Consider the following 16,465-nt stretch of genomic DNA (forward strand, 5'->3'; position numbering starts at 1 on the left):
AGTAGCATTAAATAGGTTTAATCTCAAAATAGAGAAATTTACCCTTTTTGATTTTAGTTTAATTAGTAATATTTTACCTTCCTAATTTAAGTATTGTTTTACCTTCCTCCATGTGGAGCCATGACTGTTTAACATCTAAGCAAGGTGCAAGAGAAGAAGCCCCAAAAACCTAAGAGCCGGCCCCCAACAGCCGTCCGTATCCAAAACCTCCCAAGTCTCCCTCAGCCTCTGTCTCCCCAGCCTCTTTTGTGATGCTCTTGTGAGCGCCCCTTTATACGGTAGTACGGTCTAAAGTAAGCTCTCCAGACATCAGTGTGTGTATGTGTGTGCAGTCTGTGCACGTAGGTGTGCACGTAGGTGACTTTTCGAAAGTTAAGAAAGTCAGTGTGTGTGTATTTGCGTGCACATAGGCGCACAATGCATCAGGTGAGCTTGCGCTCCTTGTAGTCCTATGTCTGCTATTTGCGGTGCACATAGCAGGCACATTATTCTTAGAAGTCAGACGCTATAGGTGATTCTCAGAAGTCAGTGTGTCTGTATGTGGGTGTATGTGTGACTTGTCCAACAGCTACCCACACACACAAAAAACGCTTACTTTGCACCTTGCACGACATTATCAGCATGGCCATATATGGGCATACTGAGGGGTTAAATGTCCCCCAAAATGTGTCTTATACCTGAGCATAATTCAGTAAATGCAATTATACTGCATATTATCAGCAATTATATATGATTAAATTAAATCATTAATCAGAAAATCAAATGATTCACACTTGCATGTGTGCATGTAACATTTGGTTTCAAATCTTGGGTACTCTTTGACCTCACTGATCAGCCATAGATGCAGGCTGTATGTCACTTACGCAGTGAGTGCAGCTCACATACAGGAAATGCACATAAAGGAAATGCAGGCCTCTGCCTGCTGCAAGCCTTCGAGTGCACCTCAGCAGTCATTTCAACCGGTCAATATCATATTCTTTCATTAGGCTAATCAAGTGATAACATAATTTAAAGCCTACATCCTAAAGTGAGCTGTTCAACATAAATTACGTTCTAATACATTTCCAGATGTTCAACAGCATACTTAACTGCATATTGTTTTTGGTTTCCTTGCAACATGGTGTGGATCTTGGTGGCTCGACCCTTAAATCTGCTCAGTTTCCCTTGTCCATTATTGTCAATCAAGCTCTGCACTGTGTGTGTGTGTGTGTGTGTGTGTGCGTGTGTGTGTGTGTGTGTGTGTGTGTGTGTGTGTGTGTGCGTGTGTGCGTGTGTGCGTGTGTGCGTGTGTGTGTGTGTGTGTGTGTGTGTGTGTGCGTGTGTGCGTGTGTGTGTGTGTGTGGGGGTTATCCCACAAGCCCTGCAAGCCTGAGACTTTTTGGTAAATCTGCCTGCAAGAGCCAGGCAGCCGGGGGGAGGTTTCAGACGGAAAAGTTAGATAAAATGTCTCATTTAATCATGTGTAGCCTAATTGCCATGCAGACCCTGTTACCTTTGGGGGTAGGCCTACTGGGCCGCCCTCTATCGCCTGTGTGTGTGTGTGTGTGTGTGTGTGTGTGTGTGTGTGTGTGTGTGTGTGTGTGTGTGTGTGTGTGTGTGTGTGTGTGTGCGTGTGCGTGCGTATATGTTATTGTCTGTTTCTGGTGTAACCCAGTAATCGAAATGACAGGGTTGTTTGTCCTTCACAGATCTATGCACATGTGATGCACTTGAGCTGTAATTTAATTTGAATTGAGCACCTGCCCAACAGTAGTGCTCTTTCATGTTTTTGTTTTTGTTTTTTTGTTTTTGTTTTTGGGGGGGGGGGGGGGTGCTTGGATAAAACGGTTACTGTTGTGAAATTATCAAAAATACGAATCATTTTAATATGTTATAGTATTTTATTTATTTGTTTAATAGAACATATTTCCTCAAAATCTAGAGCAGAATTTTGCTTTAAAAAGAAACACAAGTGAGACAAACGCTGAATTGGGGTTAGATTAGATTTTTGGGTCGATGACCTTTCAAGGGCACCTCAACATGGCAGTCAGGCATCCGATTGCATTGCCATCATCGTCTTCTAATGGTAGTGGGCTTATACAGTCGTCCATTCCCCATTCAGAGTGGCTCCATCTGTCTGTGTGAGCCGGTACTACAGCTCATGTACTCGGGGAGAATGCAGACACATGTTCGGGAGTTGTTCATTTTTCCTCGACAGTGACCTTGACTGTTTAAAGCCCCAGGGCCATTGGCTGGCAGAGCGCTGGATTGGCAGAACGCTGCCAAGAGAACGGAACATATGCCAATAAACTCTGTTTTATAATCCGTCGTTCGACAGTGTCCCGCACCGCAAATAGCAGCCATAGGACTACAAGGAGCGCATGCTCACCTGACGCATTGTGAGCTTGCAGATCTGCTGTTTTTGGCACGGGACACCATCATAGGGTGAAGTATAAGTCAGGTTAAGTCACACACTTTTTATTTCTCTTTCTGGCTCTGATACACCCACCATCTCTCTCTCTCTCTCTCTCTCTCTCTCTCTCTCTCTCTCTCTCTCTCTCTCTCCCCCTCTCTCTCTTTCTCTCTATCCCGCCTACTCCCCTCTGCAAGTGCTGAGGCTGTTGCTATGGCAATGAAACATGTTAGAAAAAATGTGCTCGATATCACTTTTCGCTTTTTGTCCATTTTAGCGTATGATGTGATCACTGCAACTTTTCTGTCATCTTTCCAGTTGCTTGCACACAGTGCACTCCCTTGAGTAGAGGCCAGCATGCAGAACTTGGAAGGTGTGCACAGTTATGTTTACCCGGTGTGCCCCCATCGATTTCTGCATCTCACCATATATGTGCGCGTGTGCGTGAATGTGTGTCGGCGGGAGGGGCAGGGGGGTTCAAACTTAAACCCCAGCATCCCTAGTCTGCAGGGGGAACATTCACCAAAAATAGCAGATTAGCAAGCTTGTGAGCTTGTAGATCGTACATTTTTTGGCTAAGAGATTTGGTGTAGAGTAGTGGTTCTCAACCAGTGGTCCGTGGACCACCAGTGGTCCTTGAGGAGGTTCCAGGTGGTCCCCAGCTAAATGATGGAGAGTTTGTAACCAAATGGACCCCTTATAGATCTTTAACTCTTGAGAGCGTAGAGTCAGGTTACCTTACGGGTCCATTTGGTTTCATTTTACACTCTCAAGAGTTAAATTAGTGTTAAACTTCTGCATGTACTTAATTAAAGAATTGTTATTTTGATCAACGTTTGCCTGTTGTCTCTCCTATTGGTACCAACATCAATACATCATGGAATTGTGGACAAAATCGTATCCAGCGATAACTCTATATAACTATAACTATAACGATAACTATTCTAAGTCTATTCTAAGTCTATCTATTCTATTCTAGGGCGGCCATAGCTGAGTGGTTAGTGAGCCCGCCTAGGGAACCAGCTGGCCCTGGTTGCCCCAGGTTCGATTCCAGGCTATCCCAGCATATGTGCCGATGATATGAAATTTGTCCCTGAGCAAGACTCTTAACCCCAATTGCTCACAGGTTCTCATTGGAAACAAGACCGCAAGGACTTTCATGAACGACCTGTTAAAAGGAATTATCCTTATCCTTAGTCTTGGGGTCTGAGAGTCTAAAATCTCATCGAACGGTGGATCCGTGGCTCAAATGCCGAATAAATAATGGACCTTGATATGAAAAAGGGTTGAAAACCACTGGTGTAGAGGGAAAAAAGAGGTATACACCAGGTATAGAGGCAACTTATGCCTCATGAGTTAGGCGGTTAAAAGTTCTGTCCTCCATGTCATTCCATTCAGCAGTCTGAGTAATGCCAGTCTAAGCATTTGCATCACCTATCGATCTGACCTCTTTTGGTATCACATCAAGTGACCGTTGGCCATGCCATTTCGCAGAAAGCAATTACAAGTATAAATGGTCATCATTAGACACCATCTTCTCTCTCATTACCCACTGGCTAATAAGTTCTGCTTTTTCCTGCGTGAAAGATTTGTTTTTAATGTCTTGCAAAGTTTAAGCACTGTGAGAGAGAAAGAGACGTTTAATGAGCGCAAAATTTATTCTGAAGCATTGGGCGCTACACCCTGGATTTACGGTTCACTGGTCCTGCATAGGGTTTCATTCCTCGGATAACATCAGCCTTTCTTGCATTTGATGTTTTTGATCTTTCTACTGTGATCTCTCTCTCTCTCTCTCTCTCTCCCTCTCTCTCCATCTCTCCCTCGCCCTCTATAGTATCTTTTTCATACACTAAAAAGAGTTGTTTATGTTGTTTAATTTGTATCCGGCTGCAGACGGGTTATCCATTAGCATATTCTCTTCATTATAGCGGTGATGATTATGGGCGACCTGAGTGCCAGAATGCCTCAGCATTATTAAAAGGCTCTCTGGGGATATCTCGTGCGCATGAGCCTAAATTAGCATACGCCATTTCTCATCTCTGCCTGCTGTCATTCAGGGACCCGTGCTCCATTTCAATTTATGCCTGAACTATTGATAGCTTCAGTTTTTATTGGGTTGTTTTAGTTACTCGGCTTCTCCCCTGTGTGCATCTCTCTCTCTCTCTCTCTCTCTCTCTCTCTCTCTCTCTCTCTCTCTCTCTCTCTCTCTCTCTCTCTCTCTCTCTCTCTCTCTCTCTCTCTCTCTCTCTCTTCTCTCTCTCTCTCTCTCTGTAGCTGTTTAGCAGTGGTGGAAAAAGTACTCAAATTCTTTACTTAAGTAAAAAGTAAAAGTACCAATACTGTTACAAGTAAAAGTCTGGAATTCAAAATTTACTTGAGTAAAAGTACAAAAGTATTGGCATCAAAATGTACTTAAAGTACCAAAAGTAAAAGTACTAAAATGTTTGAAAATAGCAGATCTACAAGCTCTATTTTCAAATAGCCTAGGTATAAAATAGGGCTAAAGTGGTTAATGTATGTTTTATAATGTCATAATTTATATAGTAACTAGTAACTAAAGTTTTTAAATAATTGTAGTGGAGTAAAAGTACAATATTTGCCTCTGAGGTGTAGTGGAGTAGAAGTAAAAGTATTGGAAATTGGAAATACTCAAGTAAAGTACAAATACCTCAAAATTGTACTCAAGTACAGTACTTAAGTGAATGTACTTAGTTACTTTCCACCACTGAATAGCAGTCTGTGGAAACGGAAGGTTCCTGGTTCAATACCTGATACCTCACGTCATGCTGAGGTTTCCTTGAGCAAGACACTGAACTCCTAACTGCTCCCATGTGAGCAGGTTTTGTGAGTGATCACCTCTGCCGTCTGCGTCTGAATGTAATGCACATTATAAAGCACTTTGGATAATGGTGCAATGGAAACGCAGACCATTTCTCTCTTTTTGTTCACCGTATAAAAAAAGGAGCAATGTGATATGTACTGTAAGTGTCCTGCTAAGCAGGAAGCACAGAATGGTGGTAAATGATCAGTTGTTTGTAGAGGAGAGTTGAAGGTGGAGACGGGAGGATGTCCTCAGTCGCTGTGACCACAATGCCAAGAACCTACCCTGTGCCCTGGAGTGGGGTGGCACTATGACCAGGGTTGCCAGATCTTCTTGTTATAATTTCCCCGCAAGATTTTATTTGAAAATAGCCGATCTACAAGCTCACAACGCGTCGCGATGCGACGCGTTGTGAGCTTGTAGATCTGCTATTTTCAAATAGCTGATGTATATGTTAAAGTGCTCATGTGGCCCATAGTCACTTCTTTTGGGCTGGTTTTCCTAGACCTGGTTGCTTGTTTCTCTCTCAGAATCTGGCAACACTGACTATGACCCTTGTTGGAAAGAAACGGTTCTGCACAACCCTACGGTCTCAAGTTACACATTGGTCCCCTAGTCATTCTGTATGTGTTTGTGTCCCCTGTTGAAGTCTGAGCAGGGCATTGAAATATTCCTCAATTCATCTGAAGCACTAGCCTCAATTAATAACAATCTTTATTGTCCCTAAAGGGATATTTGTCTTCACAGTCTGTTCAAAAACAACAACAAAAAACAACACATAACCATATAGCGCAAAACAAAATATCACACGACACAACTCCAAGACAAATACACTATACACAGAAAACCATCCTATCGGCGAGGCACTTTGTTTAACCCATTTAGACCTGGAACGCATCTGTGTCACTTTTTCATTTGAGCTAAAAAGCATTATTTTACACTTTGGCTATTCAAAAATAGCAGATATACAAGCTCATAGCGCGGCACCGAGTGCCGCGCTATGAGCTTGTAGATCTGCTATTTTGGAAAAATCGTGAAAATGTGTGCAAATCTTTGAATATATATTGTTTAAAGCGAACATTTTTAACTCTATTCTTTGCTTCTGGGGGTCCCTGGAACAAAACATTTTGAGATGGGGGTCGGCGGCCAAATATATATCATTTTGGGGGTCCTTGACATGAAAACGTTTGAGCACCACTGAAATCTGATATAGAAACATACGTTTTTTCAGAAAACTGTGGATTTAGAAGACATTTGTAGAATCGGCCTCAGGTCTGGTTAATGCCGCAATGGCTGAGGGGACAAAACTCATGCTAAAACGAACCGTTTCCCACTTCAAGGTTCTGTATCTCCACCCAGATGGCATTAGTGCGAAGTAGCGATACAGGGGATGATCAGTGTCATTTGTTATTGTTAGTGCTAAGCGTGTGACGGCCTTATTGTTCATATCAGAAAGTGTGGGTGTGGGAAGTCTGATAATCTTGGAAGCGATACGGGTAATACTGAAAAGTTATGTTTATTTGCCAGAGCTCTGTCATAGATAAGTAGTCAAGTATATCTCCTATTATCCTTTGTGTTATATAATTCCCCCTCCCTTTAGCATATTATGCTCCCACCAATGTGACCCTGACGTCGCAAAGAAGGCCTTCAGCACAGCCATTTAACCTCTGACCTCAGTTAGTCGATAGCATGTGCTGCCACATTATACTGCCACAACTCAAGGATTATTGTGTCTAATTCTTTAACCACGTAAATCCTCTAGACTTAGTAAAACAGACCTGAGTTGGCTTTGCACTTGGACTGCTTTTTTCCCCTCTGCACCAAATATCTTTGCCAAAAATGGCCAATCTACAACGCGTTGTGAGCTTGTAGATCTGCTATTTTTGGCTAATGTTCCCCCCAGAATATGGATGCTGGGGTTCAAGTGGTTGAAGGGATATTTCCCTTTCAAAAATGTTTGGGGTAATTTTAACGTCTACTCATAAAAGAGCGCCCCAGACAGTTTTTAAGTTGCTAGATTCAGTATTTAGATATTTGATATTCATTTTAACACGCCCCCTTCCTGTACAAACCCATTGAAACGTCAAACTCCATTTTAACCATGATGGATTCAAACACCCGTCCTTCTCACACATTAGAAGGAGTGATCAGAACCAAGGACGGGTGTTTTCGATGAATCTAACATGGTTAATATGGAGTTAGAAGTTTCAATGGGTTTGTACAGGAAGGGGGCGTGTTAAAATGAATATCAAATATCATACTGAATCAAGCAACTTAAAAACTGTCTGGGGTGCTCTTTTAAGCCCAAGCAGACGTTAGAATTACCCCAAACATGTTTGAAAGTGAAATATACCTTGTGCATTCTCTCCAAATTCTTAATCACGAATCCACCCTAATTGAAGTTGCAACTGATTGGATGAGAATAGCGTTTCATTTGAACTAGTCCTGTTCACTCCCTTAATGATCTGAGTAGTCCTGCTTCTACATCAGAGACATCATTACCTGAATGACTTCTCTCTTCTCAGCACAGTGACTGATGTCTTGTAACCTGTGTGTGCGCAGATAGATTCCTTAATTAATTAACTATTGATTCATCAAAAGTCCTCTTAAGTAGGGTCACCTTTGATAAAATACATAAGTAAAGCTGTCCCACGTCAAACACCACTTCAAACCATCCCCGGCCTTTCCCACTTAAACCCTCTATACTTATTGAAACAGACCTGAGTTGGCTTTGTATTTGGTCTACTCTTGTTTCTTTCTACACCAATCACTTTGCCAGAAATAGCTCACAATGCGTCGCCACGTGACGTGACACGTTCTTATTCTGGTGAATATTTTTTATTGGAATGTATTGACAATTTCTGGATGCCATCCTCTACGCCAGACTCAACACAAATATATATATTTTTTTAAATTATATCCATATTCACAATACACAAACGTACTACCCTACAACCCACCAACTCACTCACACACCTCACCCCACAAATACATCCGCAACCCACACACAATCCTACATATACATACATACAATACATATACACACATATTCCAATTACATTAGAATCCCACCAAACTATGAAGTCACAAGCCAGCCCTATAATTGCACAAAAAATATTTTGTTGACCAGAATTTGTCTAATCTATTTTTAAAGGTATTGACTGAAGGAGCTGCTCCACTTCCTCTGGAAGTTTGTTCCATGCTCTCGAAGTGTAATGCAGTGTTTTCTCTTTTCAGAGTGACGATTTAGTGGGAATCTTCATTTTGAAAAATCTTTCAGACCTGAAATAAATTTAGTAGCTTCTTCTCTGAACCTTCTCAATTGTCTCCATATTTTAGATTTTGTAAGGACACCAGACCGAGCTTGCAAATTAAAGATTAAATCTCACCTCAAGGATTTATATGACAATTCTTAACGTAAATTTAAAAAAGTTCTTCTAATTATCGCCAACATGGAGTTTGCTTTTTTAGCCTTTTCAGAGATGTGTGTTTGAAATTCTAACTTCTAATTCTAATTGACAACCACAACTCCTATATCCTTTTCTTCCTCTACTTGATTAATCACCAAATCTCCAACTGTATAGTTAGCCAATTTGGCACTTATTTTCCCAATGTGTAATTGTTAAAAAGAAATCTGGATTTAACTTAAATAGTCACCTATCACACCAATTGCTAGTACTCTGGAGATCTGCTTGTAGCTGTGTCAGTGTCCTTGGTAATAATTCAAACTATTTTTGTGTTGTCCTCGCCCTAATTTTTCATTTATTTTACATAACGCAGATGTCAGACTAACAGGTCTGTAAGTTCCATGCTATTGCCATACTTCCTTTTTTGAAAATTGCACAAATGTGTGCCTCTTTCCAACCACAAGGTAAAGTTGTGTCCTCCAAAGTATTATTATATAACATTAATGGTTTAGCAATCACAAAAGGTAGTTCCTTTACAAATCCTAGGATGTATTGCATCTGGCCCTGGATATTTGTCATTTTTAATGCTCTGTAGCAGGTTTTTTGTGTCCTCAGTGGTTATTATAAAATGTTCTGTATGCCGAACTTCCACTCTTGGCAGTACCCTCTTATTTTTTTTTCTAGTTTAGATTTTTGGCATCCATAGGACCTCTAATATAGGGATTTTGATGATCCCAAGAAAAAAAGTGGTCCAAAGTGTGTTTTTTTCAATGTTTTATTACCCCTATGAGACCTGCAGGATTGCTGGCTGAAATGCCAGCGAGACTGTCTTTCGAAGACTGTGACACGCTCAAATTTAGACGTATACATACATATAGAGATACCATTTGATTCTAGACAACCTCAGGTTTCCAATGGGACCAACCTTGTCATGCTACCTTGTCGGGAAGGGGGCTAAATACCTAAGGATTCAAAGTTAGACAACATTGTGTCGAGGGAAAAACGGCCATCACTGTTTTCCAAATGGTCCCCTGAGCTGTCACCTTGAAAAAAGTGAATTGAAATGGGTTACATGTATACCTACAAGCCTCCCCTGTACATAAATGCCACATGTATGCCAATCTCATGCAGTTTTGGGCAAGAATCATGCAGTTTATTGCATGCAGTACAAATATGTCATTTCCGCCTATTGTAAAAAGGAGACCACTTTACTGTATCTATAGCTGTATGAGACCACTGTACTGTATCTATAGCTGTATGAGACCACTGTACTGTATCTATAGCTGTATGAGACCACTGTGTACTGTATCTATAGCTGTATGAGACCACTGTACTGTATCTATAGCTGTATAAGACCACTGTACTGCATCTATAGCTGTATGAGACCACTGTACTGCATCTATAGCTGTATGAGACCACTGTACTGTATCTATAGCTGTATGAGACCACTGTACTGTATCTATAGCTGCATGCATGAGACCACTGTACTGTATCTAGACCACTGTACTGCATCTCTTTCTATATGAGACCACTGCATCTATAGCTGCATGAGATCATGTACTGCATCTTGACCACTGTACTGCATCTATAGATCACTGTACTGAATCTATAAACCACTGTACTGCATCTATATACCACTGTACTGTATATATAGACCACTGCACTGTATCTATAGCTGTATGAGACCACTGTACTACAGCTATAGACTACCTACTGTATCTATAGAATGCTGTACTGTATCTATAGACCACTCTAGTGCATCTGTAGACCCCTGTCGTGGTATGTAGACCATTGTAGTGCATTTGTAGCCCACTCTATTGCATCTGTAGACCACTCTAATGCATCTGTAGACCACTCCAGTGCCTCTCTAGCCCACTCTAGTGCACCTGTAGACCACTCTATTGCATCTGTAGACCACTCTAGTGCCTCTAGTGCCTCTCTAGCCCACTCTAGTGTATCTGTAGACCACTGGCGTGATCTGTAGACCACTGCAGTGCATCTGTAGACCACTCTACTGCACCTGTAGACCACTCTAGTGCACCTGTAGACTACTCTAGTGCATCTGTAGACCACTCTAGTGCATCTGTAGACCACTCTATTGCACCTGTAGACCACTCTAGTGCCTCTCTAGCCCACTCTAGTGCCTCTCTAGCCCACTCTAGTGCCTCTCTAGCCCACTCTAGTGCATCTGTAGACCACTCCAGTGCCTCTCTAGCCCACTCTAGTGCATCTGTAGACCACTCTATTGCATCTGTAGACCACTCTAGTGCATCTGTAGACCACTCTAGTGCATCTGTAGACCACTCTATTGCATCTGTAGACCACTCTAGTGCATCTGTAGACCACTCTAGTGCATCTGTAGACCACTCTAGTGCATCTGTAGACCACTCTAGTGCATCTGTAGACCACTCCTAGTGCCTCTCTAGCCCACTCTAGTGCATCTGTAGACCACTGGCGTGATCTGTAGACCACTGTAGTGCATCTGTAGACCACTCTACTGCACCTGTAGACCACTCTAGTGCATCTGTAGACCACTCTAGTGCATCTGTAGACCACTCCTAGTGCCTCTCTAGCCCACTCTAGTGCATCTGTAGACCACTGGCGTGATCTGTAGACCACTGTAGTGCATCTGTAGACCACTCTATTGCATCTGTAGACCACTCTAGTGCATCTGTAGACCACTCTAGTGCATCTGTAGACCACTCTAGTGCACCTGTAGACCACTCTAGTGCACCTGTAGACCACTCTAGTGCCTCTCTAGCCCACTCTAGTACATCTGTAGCCCACTCTAGTGCATCTGTAGCCCACTCTAGTGCATCTGTAGCCCACTCTAGTGCATCTGTAGCCCACTCTAGTGCATCTGTAGCCCACTGTAGTGCATCTGTAGCCCACTCTAGTGCACCTGTAGACCCCTCTAGTGCTTCTATAGACACATCTGTGGACCCCCCCCCCATTGAGTTGTGTTGAGTTGAGATGCAGTATAGTGGTCTATAGATACAGTACAGTGGTCAATGTATGTGGTCTATAGATGGAGTACAGTAATATATATATGCAGTACAGCGGTTTAGATTCAGTATAGTGGGATATAGATGCAGACAGTGGTCTCATGCAGCTATAGATACAGTACAGTGGTCTCATGCAGCTATAGATACAGTACAGTGGTCTCATGCAGCTATAGATACAGTGGTCTCATGCATGCAGCTATAGATACAGTACAGTGGTCTCATACAGCTATAGGTGCAGTACAGTGGTCTCATACAGCTATAGGTGCAGTACAGTGGTCTCATACAGCTATAGGTGCAGTACAGTGGTCTCATGCAGCTATAGATACAGTACAGTGGTCTCATACAGCTATAGATGCAGTACAGTGGTCTCATGCAGCTATAGATACAGTACAGTGGTCTCATGCAGCTATAGATACAGTACAGTGGTCTCATACAGCTATAGATGCAGTACAGTGGTCTCATACAGCTATAGATACAGTACAGTGGTCTCATACAGCTATAGATACAGTACAGTGGTCTCATACAGCTATAGATACAGTACAGTGGTCTCATGCAGCTATAGATACAGTAAAGTGGTCTCCTTTTTACAATAGGCGGAAATTACATATTTGTACTGCATGCAATAAACGGCATGATTCTTGCCCAAAACTGCATGAGATTGGCATAAATGTGGCATTTATGTACAGGGGAGGCTTGTAGTTATACATGTAACCCATTTCAATTCACTTATATCAAGGTGACAGCTCAGGGGACCATTTGGAAAATAGTGATGGCCGTTTTTCCCTCGACAAAATGTTGTCTAACTTTGAATCATTAGGTATTTAGTCCCCTTACCTACAAGGTAGCATGACAAGGTTGGTCCCATTGGAAACCTGAGGTTGTCTAGAATCAAATGATATCTCTATCTTTGGGCTACGTCTAAATTTGAGCGTGCCACAGTCTTCGAAAGACAGTCTCGCTGGCATTTCAGCCAGCAATCCTGCAGGTCTCATAGGGGTAATAAAACATTGAAAAAAACACACTTTGGACCACTTTTTTTCTTGGGATCATCTAAATCCCTATACTAGAGGTCTTATGGATGCCAAAAATCTAAACTAGAAAAAAAAATAAGAGGGTACGCGTGGACCCCTCCTAGGGCCTCTACTAGTATGACCTTGCAGGTTCACTCGCAAATACACTGCTAAAATGATCTGAGAGTATTTCTGCTTCATTCGCTGTTTTTGTTAAAACTTTCCTGGTTAACACATATCATATATATATATATATATATATATATATATATATATATATATATATATATATATATATGTCACAGTACGTTTGGAGAACCAGTACGATTGAAGACAGAGCGCTCGTTTTTAGGCACGGGGCTCCTTCGGGGCGAGGCGGGGCTTTTCGAGACAGGGTTTATTAGCGAGGCTCGCGAGGAGGAGGAGGAGGACGGCGCTGCGAGGCGGGGGGTTATTACGCGAGGCTCGCGAGGAAGAGGAGCCTCCTCCTCCTCCTCCTCCTCGCGTTTTAAACCGTCCCGTCCTCTCCTTCTCTCCTTCTCCTCCTCCGAGGAGGAGGAGAAGGAGAGCGCGGAGAGGCGGGGCTTTGATGCGCCGACGGAGACCTGTCTTTTGTTGTTCCCCCCCACATAGCAACCAGGAAGCTACGCTAGGGGAACCATAATATCTATGAGGGGAACGCTGAACACGCGTTCACACGCACGGCGCGCCGACTTAGTGGAGCTTGAGGCCGAGGAAGCGCGCCCTCGCGCCTCCAGGCGCGAGTGCCCGCGGTGACCGGCCGACGCTCCACTAGTCGACTCAGCGCCGTTTGATTTGTAAACCGATAGGGACAGAATAGTTCTTTTCATGGATCACTGTGTGTGTGTGTGTGTGTGTGTGTGTGTGTGTGTGTGTGTGTGTGTGTGTGTGTGTGTGTGTGTGTGTGTGTGTGTGTGTGTGTGTGTGTGTGTGTGTGTGTGTGTCAGGGAGAAAGTAAAACAAAAGCCAGAACACAATAAAAGTATCTAAACAGTCCTGCTTTCAATAAACCAAAAAAAGCATGAGCGCGTGCGCGTGTGTGTGCGCGTGTGTGTTTGTGTGTGTGTGACTGTGTGTGTGTGTGTGTGTGTGGCCATATATGTTTGTGCACAAGCCTGGCTTGTGGCTCCCTCTAGTGCTGGGTGGGTGGTAAAAACGAGCGCGCATTCTTCAATCGTACTGGTTCTCCAATCATACTGTAACATATATATATATATATATATATATATATATTCATATATATATTAGATCCAACACATGTGGTGTGTCGACCCCCTCTCCACCTTGTTGATTCCAGTAGTGAAACAACAATACATTCTGAACACAGTACAAAAGAATGTCTAATGTAGCCCCATCTCCATTTGCATCAAGTAAATTCCAATCTATAATTGGCAAATTCTGGCTAATATTCCTCCAGAATATAGGGGGCACTAGGGTTCAAGTGATGAAGGAGCTGCTGTCAAAGAGATGCAATACAATGATTTGTGCTCAAGGTTGAAGGCAGTTTTCTATTGATCCCTGAATGGTCATTCATTGGAAATTACAGGACACGTGTGAGATTAAAATAGACTTGTTTTCCTCCTCATCTCTCATGATGAGCGTATTCATTCCTGAGATAATGCTTCCGTCCTGGAGATCAAGGTGCTGACTATGAGTACGCTTCAGGGCTGAGTCTCTCTCATTTTGCACATTGTCTCTGACGGGCCTGGCTTGTTCCAGTGCCTTTGAAAAAGAAATGACATTCTGTCATTTGTCATTGACGCTCTGATTTATATATTTTTCAAAGAAAATCAGGGGTGCCGATATAAATAAGAACAAAACAATTATGTGTTATTTAAGACGATGCATGAGGAAGATAAGAATAGAAGAGGAAGCAGTCTTGCTGCAGACAGAGAGTGGAAGAGAACCAAAGTGGAGGTGAGCAAAGAATAGAAAGGGAAGGGTGACTGACAGTTTGTGTGTGTGTGTGTGTGTGTGTGTGTGTGTGTGTGTGTGTGTGTGTGTGTGTGTGTGTGTGTGTGTGTGTGTGTGTGTGTGTGTGTGTGTGTGTGTGTGTGTGTGTGTGTGTGTGTGTGTGTGTGTGTGTGTGTGTGTGTGTGTGTGTGTGTGTGTGTGTGTGTGTTCGTGCAATAACTGGATCGCTGGTCCACAGGTGCACGGTAAAATCCTGAGTGTCGATTGAACTCTTATGGGTCCATTTGGGTAAATTCTTGCACTCACACAGTCTTAAATTGGTAACACTGATGATTTTGTTCACACAACCAAATAAATATAGGATGTTTTCCTCCCTTTGCTTACTGTACATGTAACTTTTGTGACTTGTTCTGATGTATTAACACTTCAAATGAACCGTTCAACAAGGATCTAAATGCATTTGCTCTGTACTGGTCCAGCTGATGAATGTTTTGTTAATTTGACCATTAAGCGTGCCGTGGTCATGCATGCTTCTCCCAAATATAGTCTTTTGGGTCGACTGAAAGGCCAGATCTGGTCTCCAACCATTGTGTTCTCTGACAAAACTAATTTCACAGCCCATTAGACATCTTACAGAAACAATGGCAGAAGTGACACAGAGACACAGTAGGGACCTGGAATCATAAGGAAACATCATTTACATTTGCCACCCAGCAGCTATTAACAGCCAGTGGGCCAGTCATGGTGACACCTGTCTTATTACAGTATATCTACTGTGCAGGTCCAAATTTGGTATACCGGGGCTTAATAACGAGAGGGTAAATCAAGGATATCGGGGCCCCCCCGAGGCAGGAAGCCATTAGCTTATACAAACACACTTCAGAGGTGGCATTTAGGGGAGCACTTGTTTCTGTCCCCACTTCCCCTCTCGTTATGCCGGCGTAAGGTAAATTTAGACCCTCTCTTTAATGATGCAGCATCCTAATTGGATCATCGCCGATCGAACAGCTGCTACAGATCGCCTTATTATGGAGTGTGTTTGTGTTTGTGTGTACCGTATGACCTACGTGCATGTGTGTTTGTGTGTGTACTGTATGACGTACGTGCGGGTGTGTTTGTGTGTGTACCGTATGACGTATGTGCGTGTGTGTTTGTGTTTATCCTCTTGGTCCCCGCTCTCCCCTCCATCTCTGTCGTTCTCCCCAGCTCGTGTTATTGGCTGTCGTGCCCACTCCACTTCTCCCATAATCCCCTATGTCTTCCCCCGCGCCTCCAGTCTCCCCTTTTGCCTTTCTCAGGCCGCGGCTCAAGGTCGCCACCACAATGCCTTCACGATGATTTGCTACATGTGCACTTAATCGTCCCTCTCCTCTCTCTCTCTCTCTCTCTCTCTCTCTCTCTCTCTCTCTCTCTCTCTCTCTCTCTCTCTCTCTCTCTCTCATTCCATCTCACATGCACTAGTATCAGGTCAATTATACGCAATGGAGTTCATTTTCCTCTCCAGACCTCAGTATCACATCCACTCAATCGCTCTTCCGTGTCTTCTTTATTCAGCTGACTCAAAGCACTTGGACTTAATTCCTTTCTGTTGCAGTAAAGGGCATTCAGAGGTAACTCGACTCTGTATTCTTCTGCTCAACTCCGTCTCTCTCGTACGCTCATTTTCACATTTTCCATTCTATATGATCCCATGCTTCTCACATCATGTCACTGACTTTAATTCTGAGGAGGGGTTTCTGAGTCATAGGGTGATGTGTTGAGGCATCATGACATTTTACTCTGCGCTGTCTCAGGTTTATTGCACACTCCAGCTGGCCTTGTATCTGCCCACCATTCTAATAAGGTCAGCTTTGACAACGTGTATGCCACGTATGCCTTTATCTCCCTCCTGCTCC

Source organism: Gymnoscopelus braueri, assembly GCF_963280865.1.
Source record: "Gymnoscopelus braueri genome assembly, chromosome: 3".
Classification (NCBI taxonomy): Eukaryota; Metazoa; Chordata; class Actinopteri; order Myctophiformes; family Myctophidae; genus Gymnoscopelus; species Gymnoscopelus braueri.